General features: G+C 44.4%; 1 non-coding gene across 1 annotated transcript; it reads right to left on the reverse strand.

Annotated features, from left to right (window-relative positions):
• Positions 1–5,944: 5,944 nt before the first annotated feature.
• Positions 5,945–6,026, reverse strand: Trnal-uag (transfer RNA leucine (anticodon UAG)). The gene has a single exon. It is a non-coding gene; the product is annotated as a tRNA-Leu (tRNA).
• Between the last annotated feature and the right edge of the window lie 7,691 nt (positions 6,027–13,717).

Genomic DNA, 13,717 nt, shown 5'->3' on the forward strand with positions numbered 1-13,717 from the left:
TATAAGTTTCTCTAGAGCGGAGAACACTATACGGACATTGGCGCGTTGGCTTACTTTTTCAAGACCATTTGACACGCTGTGAATGTACAGCACCAAGGCAAGCTTATGCCTTTCAGGAAATGTTGGATCCTCGATGCCATAGATGTGTCAACATGCGAGTGCTTTAGCTTCCTCAGAATGCACTCAGATAATGCATTCAGTACATTCTGCCGATAGCTAGACCGAAAAAGGCGTCGTGTCTGCTCATTAAAGCTGGTAATGACGGTACGCAGGCACGACTTCACAAGGGCATTTCCCAGACGCGATTACATTGTTGCACGTTCGACCAGTTTCGAGGAGGCTCAACTCTCTGGCAGGATGGGTTTCAAGGTTCGTGGTTTGTGGATCTGACGGACCCTTTCGAAGACTCGGCATTTAATTCAAAAACCTAATAGAGCTGTCCCATGGCATCTCACGCGCCAGCGCCAGTGGAGCAAGAAACGTTTTGAACACGTCTAAGAGTTCGCAGATTTGCTATTCAAAAATTATGGAATCACAATTAAAAAAAGCAATCAAATCGTCGACGCAGCGAAACACTCGTACAATGCCTACATTTTGCTCACATTTCCTTAAATCCCCATAACATTCCCCTAACATGTTACTGGAGTGGGGCATGGCTTATCGAAATGCCTTGCTTTAACTAGGAGATATTTACGTTACAGTTTGGGTATACCGACGTAAAATAGACTCGTATCATATATAAAAAAACTATCGACCCTATCATAAAAAACTATCATAAAATAATGCCCACTGCATTACTTTATGATGTTGCACCATACCGGTCAATACAACTTTAAACTGCTGGCAGGATTCTTTCACGAGGAAAGGAGCAGTATATGTCTTTGATGTCGACAGAAAATACTTGAAACAATGGCATTGAGTGCGCTGATTGAAAAGCGAGTACTCTATTTCAGCTATTTATGAGCTAGGAGTCGTCCACGCTATCAAGATTTATTTTTTATTAAATGAATGAAACTGTCTGGTGTCCTTTCCGAAATAATGGCCCTGAAAGGACAATCGACCTTGTTTATTCTTCCAGCACGGAACATTTCAGAACATGAACCTTTACTTTTTTCGATAAGCTGGGGTATTTTCAATATCTCCTATTGCGGCAGAATAGTTTTTTTTTAATGCTTACGACTGTCGTCACTATTGCTTCTGCGAAAGACACGTCTTTAGGCTAGCTAACGGTCGATAAAATGGCCTCTGATGCCTTAGGCCAGAATTCCACAATTGGAAGTACCAAGAGTCACCCTTCTTTGTACGCCGGGACTAATGAAAGGTTATTACTTCGTAGAAACTTCGTGGTAGGCTTAACCAATAAGCTAATGGCTCACAAGGGAGACAAATAAGCGGCGAAGTAGAGCGCTATATAAGACACAATATGCGTCCGCTTTCTTTCACTTTGCTTATCAAGGAAAGGGCTACGATATTTAATCGACAATTGCAGTGGGCAGCATGCCCATGTTTCGAGAAATTCGCCTGCAAATTTCCATCTTAGTTGGTATGTATTGCGCGCATGTAATCTCCTGCCCGGGGTGAGACGCGGCTGATTCGTGATACCCTTGCCGCATAAGTTATCCCCAGGCCGCCAAACAGTAGCTTTAATTTTTATATAATTTTATTGGATCAGTAGGACTTAATTTTGGTTATCCCGTGTATACCGTCACTTTGAGGAAATAAAGTTGTTGAAAGTCAGTGCTGGTCATGTCGCTTTATTTGACATCACCTTTACTTGCACTGTTAATCTGTGACCATGAGTTACTAACTAGCCCCAAGCAGCACTTTGCTTAATTACAGCGCCACAACCTATATATCAGTGTGCCATCCCATTCGTGTTCCTCCTGTCTCTAGCCTTCCATTTAATCCTGCACCGGGTTGGCTCGATCTCGCAAAGACACAGAACAACCAACGCCACCTGCTGCACCCCGTCCAGAACTGCCCTCAAACGTTGAACAGTGGAGCCGTGGACAAAGGACTCTCGCTTTGTGGCATCTATTTCTATTATCAATGAAGTTTTGATTGATTGATTGATTGATTCATTCATTCATTCTCAATGCACTGAGCATGAAGTTTTGCATCGTTTTGCTTGTGTTGACGCTAGCACGACCCCCTTGGCACTTCCGCAGTTAATGCAGCCACTCGGCCTCACCATCTGGCTTAAAGTTGCCTTCGCAAGAACCAACTATCCTATGATGTAATAAGCGCTCGATTCAGTCACGTTCTTTGCAGTGACAGTTGTATATGGCTTCTTCAAGCTCGATCGTTATAGGATAGTGCGTGCTCGATATTATGTCGAAGAACAGTCAGTAGTTCAAGGGGAGCGCTGTTGTTATGGCAACGCGCGTATACTCAAATGCCGTTCTTTCATTTAATTGACGTAGGTTCTGTACAAGCTTTTAACTTCCCGATTTCTTGTCATTTCATATCGCGTAGCTATCTGGGCATTTTCGTTCGTGCCGAAAAAAGTATGTTTTCCCCTTCATTCGGCCTCAGTCATTGTTATCAGAAGTGCCGCCGCCGTTTTTTCTAAGAAACGACCGACCACCTTTTTTTTGTCGTATCACGCGCTACGCAACTTGATAAGGGTGAGCACATCTGAAACGTTTTCTCGTGCACTTTTCATGTTTTTCCATTAGGTACATGGCATGGGGCTGTTCGACTACAGTGCGCCCTGTCGTTTCTGATAGAAAATATACGAACATGTTATAAAGTTTTCGTGAAAAGAAACCCCTCGACTGGTTTACCCCACGAAAACCGCCGATTTTCAGGGAAATATCTCCTCGCAAGTTACTCGGAAAGATTAAAGGGAAGCGCTCGTTAAAGTGAATAAGTCGGGCATGAATAACCCAGATCGTGGGTACGTTGAGGTTGCGCTCAGCAGCACGACCATCTAGAGTTCCGGGCGATGACACGGAAAAGGAGAAAAATCGGTTTCCGAGAACAGAGTGAGAGAAAGAACGAGGTCAACGAGTCTCCGCTGTCCTCCCAGACTAATGGAGTTCGCGTGAGAAGAGCCCATTCATTGATCGCCTAATGGACGACTCTGTGGCACCGATACGGGACACGGAGCGTGGATTTAACTTTTCTTTCCCGCGTCGCTCGATGCATGCAGTAAGTTAAAAGTTAGGATCCCAAATTTATTTCTTGATACGAGAAGATACAATAAAAGGGCACAGCGTTGAGTTTTAGTGGAACAACATTGCGAATATATACATTTCTATATCCAACGAAAACGCGGAAAATTGCCAAAGACGGAAAATGAAGCGAGACAAACTGTTCGCAAGAGGCCAGGCGTATACCCGTATTTGCTCTACGACTGGCCTGCTCTCTCTAGCATACTCAGGATGGCGCTGTGGTGAAGACAAGTGGTCAGTCTTCGAAGCGCTGAAGAAGAAATTTCAGCAACCAAATAAGAGCCCAGGAAACAGTTCACGCGCCGACAGCGGGTCGCAAGACAGATTGACTGTTCTAGTAATTGTTCTCTTGCGTGACCGGACGGAGGGAACGGATTTTCCTTTTGAGATAAAACTGAGGTTGGCCTAGAGGTTCACGTTTAACTTCTTGGCTTCATGTGCAGCCATTCGATACTGTGCGAGTTCTCTGCAATCTTGTTTTGGAATGGCGGACGCACCAACTACAGAATGGCATTCATGTGCTGCATGAAGCTCGCGAATGAATGCCGGGGCTGATTCATACAATGCCACAAGCATATGAACGAGCATTGTTATGCATAACCTGTGGCAATGTGGACCCAGAAGACTACATTTACGGCCCCTCCGGCGCGACTAGACTAGCAGTCCACCATTATCACTAAGATTGTTGAAGCGAGAGCTTAATTGCACGCATTGAGGTACGGGCAATCACACCACTCGGGTAATACACAGAGTGTCCCATGTATCAGGCACCAAGATTTAAAAATAGGCAAACACCACGTAGCTGGACAGAACCAAAGTAATGTTGTTTGCCAAGGCTTGGAGATACTCAGGTTATTTTTGCATTCCTCCTAATTACGTAATTAGTCCTAATTTAATAACAAACTTCTCAAATATTATAATTAGATGAAAAGTGTCAATGAGAAAATTGTAGAGCAACATGAAAAACTCCCGATACAGCTTTCTGTTGCTCAATATACGTGCAACATAAACGTGTTTTTCTGAGCTCGCGAACACACGAAAATTGCCCGGCTACTGGCCACTCGAGGAACTTTGCGTGTATTCGCGGGCTTCTTTCACGCTCGGAAAAACACTTCAAAATCTTCGCATTGACACTTTTCATCCAATTAGAATATTTGAGAAGTTGAATAAAGAATTATGACTAATTATGTAATTAGGCGGAATGCAAAAAATAATCTGAATATCTCCAAGTCCAGCTACGCGGCATTTGCATATTTTTAAATCTTGGTGCATGATAGTTGGGACACCCTCTATAAAAGCACACACGAACGCACAATGTGCCCACATGTACTTGCTCCCTTACATGGCACGTCGGGCGATTTCTTATCATTTCAATGAAGTGATTTTCACAGATTTTGTGTGACTCCTGCATCGCGTTAAATAGTTGATAATATCGTCGCAGTAATGTGAAATGAACAAAAGCACCGCGCATTGAAACTGGAGAAGGGGGCACGAATAACAGCGTTAATGGGAATGTCACAACGGTGATGGGCAGGCCACAGCGCCGCTGTGCGCCGCGAGCGGCCGCCCGCGCGGCTGTATCTCCTTGTGTTTTCCCGGCTAAGATCGCGTTGATGGGAGCGCCGGCACGAAGCTCAATTCGGTCGCTGCTGCTGATGCGCTGATTCACTCCAGCATTTTGACAGGGAGTTGACAAGGAGAAACATGAACGCATCTAGCGGGATGCGTTCATGTTAAGCTTGCGCGCGCATGACACCATGCTTGTGAACTTAGTTAGTATGCCTGTCTTTACAAGCTTATACAACCGATGAAACTACTATCTTTACTTTGGATAGCTGTCCACAAATTTGCTATTGCAATTGATGCGTCGTCTTTAGTGGCGAAACTGCGACTGTTTGTGAATAAAATCAATCAGTCAAAGCATAGCTTGGCTTGCGAGACGAGCTGCGCGTCAGGTCTTTGCGGGAGTAGTTGCAAGCCACCAGGACTTTCCTAGAACTCCGAGAGTCGGCCGAGTCGCCGAAGTTCTTCGGCGATCATGAGGCCACTTACTGGCGTTATTCCTTCGCTCGCCATGTCATCGACTATATTTATTGCGTTTTGTTTTTTCCGTTGATGTTGCGGACAATATTTGGTTCCATCATTGCAGGGAATGCGGTGTACTTTCCTTATACATACATGCCGCCGTCTAATTTTAGACATATCGGGTCATAGGAAAATAGAGAAGACATATGGTTATAAAGACTAGGAGACTGAACCGTAAAACAATAAAATACCTCAAGGTGAAAAAAAATTGCAGTGGAAAAATTTTTGCCTACGACTAATACGTGCTAAAAACGCTTTCTGGGAAGCATTCAGTCCACATTGCCAGCTAAAATAGTTTACATAACTGCAGCACGAGACAGCAAAGAATAAGGGCTACATAACAATTGGATATGCTACCAGGACTCGCATTTGAAATCAACGACAAAGTGAAGTGAGCGTTGGGTTCCGGGTTACGCAACAGCAGTAGCGATGTTTGCCGCAGACTTCGTTGTCCAGGGTTGCCGCTGCGTCTAATTAAAACCTTAAACCATAGTGAGCAAATTATTCTCTTCGTGGACAGGGCTATGGTGTATATGGGGCAAAATTTTATTCCGCTCGATGGTGCACATTTCGCGACTTCCACAGTCACCTGTGGAAGTCGCAGAAACTCCGCAAGAATTCATCGGTATTGATGTAGGGATGGGCTATCGTAGGAGTCCCATCAGAAAAAAATAAAAAGTGATTGGCAGCGGTGGGATTCGAACCCACGCCTCCGAAGAGACTGGTGCCTAAAACCAGCGCCTTAGACCGCTCGGCCACGCTACCGACGTTGTTCGAATGTATCCCATATAGTGCACAACGTTTCAATTTTAAAATACATATGGGTCAACGATCTTGGGACAGCTAAGGCGTCACTGACGCAAAAGTTGGGCTGCTGTGACTTGGACAATAAATAACTCCATGCAGCCGAGCTATAGATGACTGCGTTCATTTGACTACGGCATCTTCTAAGAGTTAGAAAGCTACAGTTTATTATGGGCGCAAAAGTGCTTCATACTTCCACCTGATATCATTACAGCGCCATACTTCCACCGGGAGTCGAACCCATGGTATTCTGTTCAATAGAAAAAAGGCCGAACAGACTAATCATTGAGCAACTGCGGGGGGATAGGGGGCAATGATAATGGAAACTTTGATGTGGCATGGAAACGTTACGTCTATTATCGTACATTAATTGAATAATGCCACTTTGCGTATACGTTAGAGACGTACAAATTATCATTTCATGTCTACCTCTACACCGAATAGTAGCGGTAGCCGGAATTTTTCTTTTTCTTCACTGCTGGATAAAAGATTAGGAAGCGGAGCCTTGGTCAGATCTACGCTTTTACTTTTTCAGAATTTCCGAATCGGATCGAATCAGCTCTCGATTGCTTGCACACTTTCTACTCTGACCGAATCCACATATATACGGATGGCTCTTCCACTCAGACCAGCTCCACCGGCGCAGTGGTTATACCATCACGATCAATGAGCATCAAATACAAGACTTCTCACGTGACATCATCGAGCGCTTCGGAGCTTGTTGCCCTCCGAGGTGCCATTGATTATATTAACAACCAATCGGCTAATCGGTGTGCAATATTGTGTGATTCAAAGGCGGCCCTACAATGTCTATTGTCAGCTCTTCGTCACGGGTCCAGCGAACAACTCGTCTCGAAGACACGAGAAAAGCTCCACCATACGATCGCAAAAGGACACGACGTCGTGTTTCAGTGGCTGCCAGGTCATTGCGGTATCTCCGGTAACGACATCGCCGATGAAGCTGCTAGGAAATCGCACAAAGGAGCAAATCTTGTTTATGTGCCTTTATCGAGGACTGACGCAGCCCAACACCTAAGCCAGCTAGCGCACAGGGGTGCTATAACGTAAAATGATTCCAAACTGTTTTGATTCCAATTTCTTCAATCAGCCTCCGCGATTGGTCAAAACATTTTCGGGCCACTCCCATCTTCGCCTGTCTGTCACGCGACGTCACGAAAGCCGCGATAGCTCCCCAACTGATCATCATCATCATCAGCCTATATTTATGTCCACTGCAGGACGAAGGCCTCTCCCTGCGATCTCCAATTACCCCTGTCTTGCGCTAGCGTATTCCAACTTGCGCCTGCGAATTTCCTGACCTCATCATCCCACCTGACTTTCTGCCGTCCTCGACTGCGCTTCCCTTCTCTTGGTATCCATTCTGTAACCCTAATGGTCCACCGGTTATCCATCCTACGCATTACATGGCCTGCCCAGCTCCATTTCTTCCGCTTAATGTCAACTAGAATATCGTCTACCCCCGTTTGTTCTCTGATCCACACCGCTCTCTTCCTGTCTCTTAACGTTACTCCTAAGATTTTTCGTTCCATTGCTCTTTGTGCGGTCCTTAACTTGTTCTCGAGCTTCTTTGTTAACCTCCAAGTTTCTGCCCCGTATGTTAGCACCGGTAGAATGCAATGATTGTACACTTTTCTTTTCAACGACAGTGGTAAGCTCCCAGTCAGGATTTGGCAATGCCTGCCGTATGCACTCCAACCTAATTTTATTCTTCTGTAAATTTCTTTCTCATGATCAGGGTCCCCTGTGAGTAATTGACCTAGATAAACATATTCATTTACAGATTCTAGAGGCTGACTGGCGATCCTGAATTCTTGTTCCCTTGCCAGGCTATTGAACATTATCTTTGTCTTCTGCATATTCATCTTCAACCCAATTCTTGCAATTTCTCGATGAAGGTCCTCAATCATTTGTTGTAATTCATCTCCATTGTTGCTCAATAGGACAATGTCATCTGCAAACCGAAGGTTGCTGAGATATTCGCCATCGATCCTCACTCCTAATCCTTCCCAGTCTAAGAGCTTGAATACTTCTTCTAAGCATGCAGTGAATAGCATTGGAGAGATTGTGATATGCATGATTTGCATACTTGCCAACTGATATGCATGATTAAACCGCACAAAAGAAAAACAATCATTCCTGATTCGACGCCTTTTCACCATTAGCCCTCTGCTATTGGTCCAGTGTTTTCTGGCTACGCCCACTTAGCCTGTCTGTCACGCGACCTCACAAAACCGCGAAAACTCACCACGTCAAAGGGACATGTACGCGAAAAAATGCATTAATATGCCGAACAAAACTGAAAATGTTTCTGAATCGCCACACACTGCCCCGTTCTGAAAGGAATAGAAGATGGCTGCCGCCGATCGCTCAGGCCCTCGCTACTCGCACCTGCCGGTGAGCATATATTTATTTGCGCATGATAAACCTTTATGCGTGGCAGTAAAACGTTATCGAGCTCTTTCGTCATGCATACGACATCGCTCTGACAACTCTTCCTTGCTGAGCATCCCTTTTAGCGGAATTCTTATCCTTCCGTGGCCCGCCGCCGCGATTTTCGACCAGCCACCGCAAGCTAAGTAAGGCGAAGTGGACCAATCTGAGAAGCCGGCACCACCCTCTTCAAGCGGTTATGTATTTTGACTGTGCTGGCTCGGCCCCATCGAAACCCTCTCCACTAGAGCGTGCTCCTTGCCTTTTGTCAGCCAATTAGATAAGAAAAACCGCTGAGTGTAGACATGTTATTCGTTTTGAGAGCGAACAAAGGTGACCTCCTATAAACGAGGAGCGTGTTTGATTGGATTGTTCATACAACGCTGCGGGTCACCGCCCGATGCTTGCGTCGGTGGTTACGTAAATTTGACGTCAGGAGTTGGGAATCAAAACAGTTTGGAATCATTTTACGTTATACCGCCCCAGTATGACATTGGAAAAGTGGCATACAACTCAATTCACCCAGCATCGGTTGCATTCTCTCGACCCATCTATGCAGCTGCGGCTGTTTCCTGGATTTCCGCGAAATGATGAAACAATGTTGTGCCGCTTACGCTTGGGTTTTGCAATGTTTACACATGTTTGATTGGAATGGCTGACAGCGCTGAGTGTAATGCCTGCGGTGTCGATGAGACTATAGAACACCTACTATGCTACTGCCCATCTTTTCAAAATGAAAGACATGACCTCTGCAACGTTCTCAATAGGCTAGATAGAAGACCGTTCACCTTGAGCAAGATCTTGGGACCATGGCCTTGAATATCACAGCTGCAAAAGGCCACAAAAGCGCTGCTGCGATTTTTGAAAACTACAGGACTGAGTGACCGTCTATGATCCGGACTGATTGATCATCAGTGATAGAACAGAGATCTGTAGCTGCGCCGGCGATATCAACAACGGAATTTCTATTCTCTTAATCTCTCTCTCCCCTTTTTCCTTCCCCCACCAAGAAGTCCTGGTTAACCTCCCTGCCTTTTATTAAATCATTTTCTCTCTCTCTCTCTCTCTCTCCCCGAATCGGATCTAAAAATGACCTTAGAATATGAAATTGAATACCGAGTCTTTCTCATTTGTAAACACATGCGAATATAAATGTATGAAGTCCGTTTCGTAAAGATAAAGCTTATGTCATTTGAAAGATGTAATGCTGTTCAGAACTTAACATCCGGTGGACTGAAAAACTTATAGATGAGAAACAACTGACTGGTGATCTATATAGCGTCCATCACAAATAACCGTAATATTGCCCAAATAATAAACTGGTTTGCCTAAGTAGACACAACAAGTACTTAAGGTGCTAAAGGCAAGACGTCATTATTTAATGACGGCAAATAACTGAGGAGACAGCTAGTCGACGCACTAACTCAGCAACCGATGCCTCTGCCTAGCAACAATTCTTCTTATACGGCCGTATCACTCGGAATATTCAGCACTTCAATTTGTATTTATTTCTATAGACTTCAATAAATGGTGTTCGCCCTTCATATTCAAACAGAAACGAATATTCGACAACTTCAAAAGAGAAACTCTGTATTCGAATACGAATGAAATAACAAGAATTATTTGATGCGTATTCAAAACTTATATTATTGGCACATGCACCTACTTTTTGATTTTACAACAAAAGAGTGTCAGTTAAGAGTGAATTCCTGAATTCTCGCAGATATTTACCAAGTTAATCAGAACTTTCTCGCCAACTAGGCTAATTATCGGCTGCAGTGTATTGACAGACATCCTTTAAGGGCAAGGGTAGAAACTCGATCTTGTTGGTACGACATAGTGCAAGTGCCGCGCAATAAACAGGGACAGACGGAGGGTATACAACACATGCGCTCGGATGTGTTGCACGCTGCGCCCGTGTAGCATGCAGTATGTTTGAGGTATCTCCACATTTTCTAATTTCTTTACTTTCATTTAACTGGCTCCTTTTGGCCACCCGCAAGGATTCTCAGTAGATTGTCTCTGCACATAACTCAGGGAAGACTGTACGTGAGAACATGACAAAGGGGGGGCTGAGCTCCTTATTAGCGCACGTTGTAAGGGACAAAGGAAAACACCGCGCTGCCTATCTCTCAAAAGCCGCTAACGTTCCTATTTCACTTCTTGAATACAAAAGCATTGACCCTATATCGCCTTTTGATTGCATACAATGTCGAATAAAGCGTGCTTTGTGTGCTCGAGTTAAACGCGTCGGCGGGAGTTCTCGCAGAATGTGTCATACCCACACCTGCCTATATAGTTGCGGTTTTATCGTTAAATGCCCGATTATAAAATATTCTTTAAATTGGTCGTATCGGGAACAATACGTTATTGATTTTTCTTTAAAGTCTAGCTTTGGGCAAGCAGCACATCAAGAATATAAATACCGTCACTGAGCGATTATTCTTAGTCCAAGCTTTTGAAGGCGTCGATTATGCGGGCTACACCCGTGCTACCGTGACATCAACTTATAGAACTACTGTATAACGGCAGCCGAAATTTCGGCCGCCGTTTCACGGATATTTCGAAAATCATTTCTTTCCACTCGGTTAGTCTGTGGCTGAGGTCATTCTTGCTGCAAGTACTCATACGTACGAAGCAGATGGGCTGTTAACAGCGTCTATACAGAGCGAAGTCTACGATCCTTCATTGAAAAGTCAACAGCGTATTTCTTCGGAATTAATAGTAATATAGAAAGCTTCTGCTTGCGCGTAAACTTCTTAAAGTTTACGGATGACCGGGTCGTTAGAACCACGAATGGCAACAGCACAGCTATTAACGACATGTCATGACGGTTTGTCCAACAACAATGCGTTTGAAAAAAATTGGGGGACGCTTAAGCTTCGCTTTTAAGAGTGGAACGCGATAGCACTAAAATATCTCTTGCTGCTTCTCAAGCTTCCCGACAACTGCAGCTTAAGCAACCGTAATGGTTACCGGGAAACACTGGCGGCGAAGGCTATGCACGAAGGCAAGCTTTCTGGTAGAAACGCGGCCTCTTGCGTGGGGCGATCCCGGTGATATTGCACAGCCGCGCCAAAAAAAAATGCATAATTTTCAGGCTTTCGTTTTTGTTTGGTATTTTTATTATTTCCGTCTGAGAAGATTTAACATAAAATGCATGCGCTGTGGGTGTTTTGTTTAATGGAATTTGTTTGTGGATTGTCATTCTCAAAATTCCGAGGAATAGCTTTGCGAATAATTAATTACACGCTGCGCGTAAGACGTGCTCTTACGCGCAGCGTGTTGTAAGAAATGGAAGCAAGATCACGTTTATTTTTGCACACCTGCGCTGCAATAGGAATGATGAGGGTCCAGAATTTACCGGCGGTGCTTTTGAAACAGTGAAAATTGAGGGATCGAAAAATGTATTTCATGAAACATCTTCATGCTATTCCCGGTATAAAGGCAGCCATAGGTTAGTGCACTTTCACAAAAAGCTTCGCAAGGCAATCACCTAGCCGAACATCTATTATTTCTCCAACGCAGGCTTTCTTTTCCACTGACATTGAAACAGGGGCCGATGCTCGAGGAACATAAGCCAGCCGCGCTACGCGTTGTCCGTGGGAAGTTGGACGTAAGGCTTTAGATTGGCGCAACACAGCGAATGAGGTGCGCCTTCTGAATTCTCTTTAAATGAAATCTTATCTGCCGCTTCAATGACGTTCTTTGAAACAGAGCAACGAATAGAGGTGGTGCTGACGTGTATATCGAAATCAGATGTCATCGAACTCAGTTTTGATCGAACTGTCATTGAACTTGATAGCGAAACGTGCTATCTGCACAGTATTAGGAAACGTTTCGAGTCTTCTTTGCACCACACTAATTGTTCCAGCTAAAGTAGAGGACTGATATAGACGAGAGAATTACCAAGTTAACGATAGTAGCCGGACGGAAGACTTTTTTCGTCATGGTGGCCTGCAAGAGAAATTTTAGAAGTGATCTGAGAAAAAAAAAAGGAAGAGAAGAATCAGCAATGTAAAGCTCTCAGTGTGGGCGTCTCACACATTCAATAAAGGCACCACATAGTAATATACAATGCTAATATATCACTGTGAAAACCACAAAGTGCACCGTGTCACACAGTCGCGATTGGTTGCACAATCTGGTATTGTTTACCTAACGAATCAGTGCCTTAATGGACGCTCGCGCTGTTCTCTGTGACATGACATTTCAGCATCCGCTTCAGGACAGCTCCGCTTCACACGCAGATCCCAATATGGCCGTTGCATCTGCAAAATTTTTTCTGACAGACAGTATTTCTATGGGATATGTTCGAAGTTATGTTCGATAACATCGCAGATGGTCGCGCAGTTCATATTTATGGGGTATTCGAGAGGATAAATTTTGATGCGTCACGTTAAAACAATGGCGGTTAAGTATCATAGTTTGCATTGCTGGAAAAGTGATTCACGAGCCCAAGAATCTGAGAATCTGAGAGGCATTGAGCTGGCTTTCGCTGATGATCCCGGCAAGATGAAGAGAGATAGAAGCATGCGCGAGACTAAAATCATCATCATCAGCCTATATTTTATGTCCACTGCAGGGCGAAGGCCTCTTCTCCCTGTGATCTCCAATTACCCCTTTCTTGCGCTAGCGTATTCCAACTTGCGCTTGAAAATTTCCCAACTTCATTACCCTATAGGTTTTCTGCCGACCTCGACTGCGCTTCCCTTTTCTTGATATCCATTCTGTAACCCTAATGGTCCACCGGTTATCCATCCTATGCATTACATGGCCTGCCTCGCTTCATTTCTTCCGCTTAATATCAACTAGAATATTGGCTATCCCCGTTTGTTCTCTGATCCACACCGCTCTCTTCCTGTCGCTTAACGTTAGTCCTAAGATTTTCATGCGATCCTTAACTTGTTCTCGAGCTTCTTTGTTAACCTCGAAGTTTAAGAAAGAAGATTGAGAACAAATTAAGGATCTAAATGGAGCACGCCTAATAAGCCATCCTCAGTCCCTGTTGAATGTTTAGATCTGCAATTAAGGAACAGCTGCCTTACGACAGCTATTCCAGCTCGCCCAATGGCCCGCACGAAGTTGTGCTTCCATGTTATAGGCTGACGACAAAGCACTAGGGTCCATTGTATCTGTAAAGAGCAGATCAATATGAAGTTGTATGTGCACGGTGAATATTTGTGTAATTCACCCGGCCA

Source organism: Dermacentor silvarum, unplaced genomic scaffold (genome assembly GCF_013339745.2).
Source record: "Dermacentor silvarum isolate Dsil-2018 unplaced genomic scaffold, BIME_Dsil_1.4 Seq959, whole genome shotgun sequence".
In the NCBI taxonomy this organism is placed as follows: Eukaryota; Metazoa; Arthropoda; class Arachnida; order Ixodida; family Ixodidae; genus Dermacentor; species Dermacentor silvarum.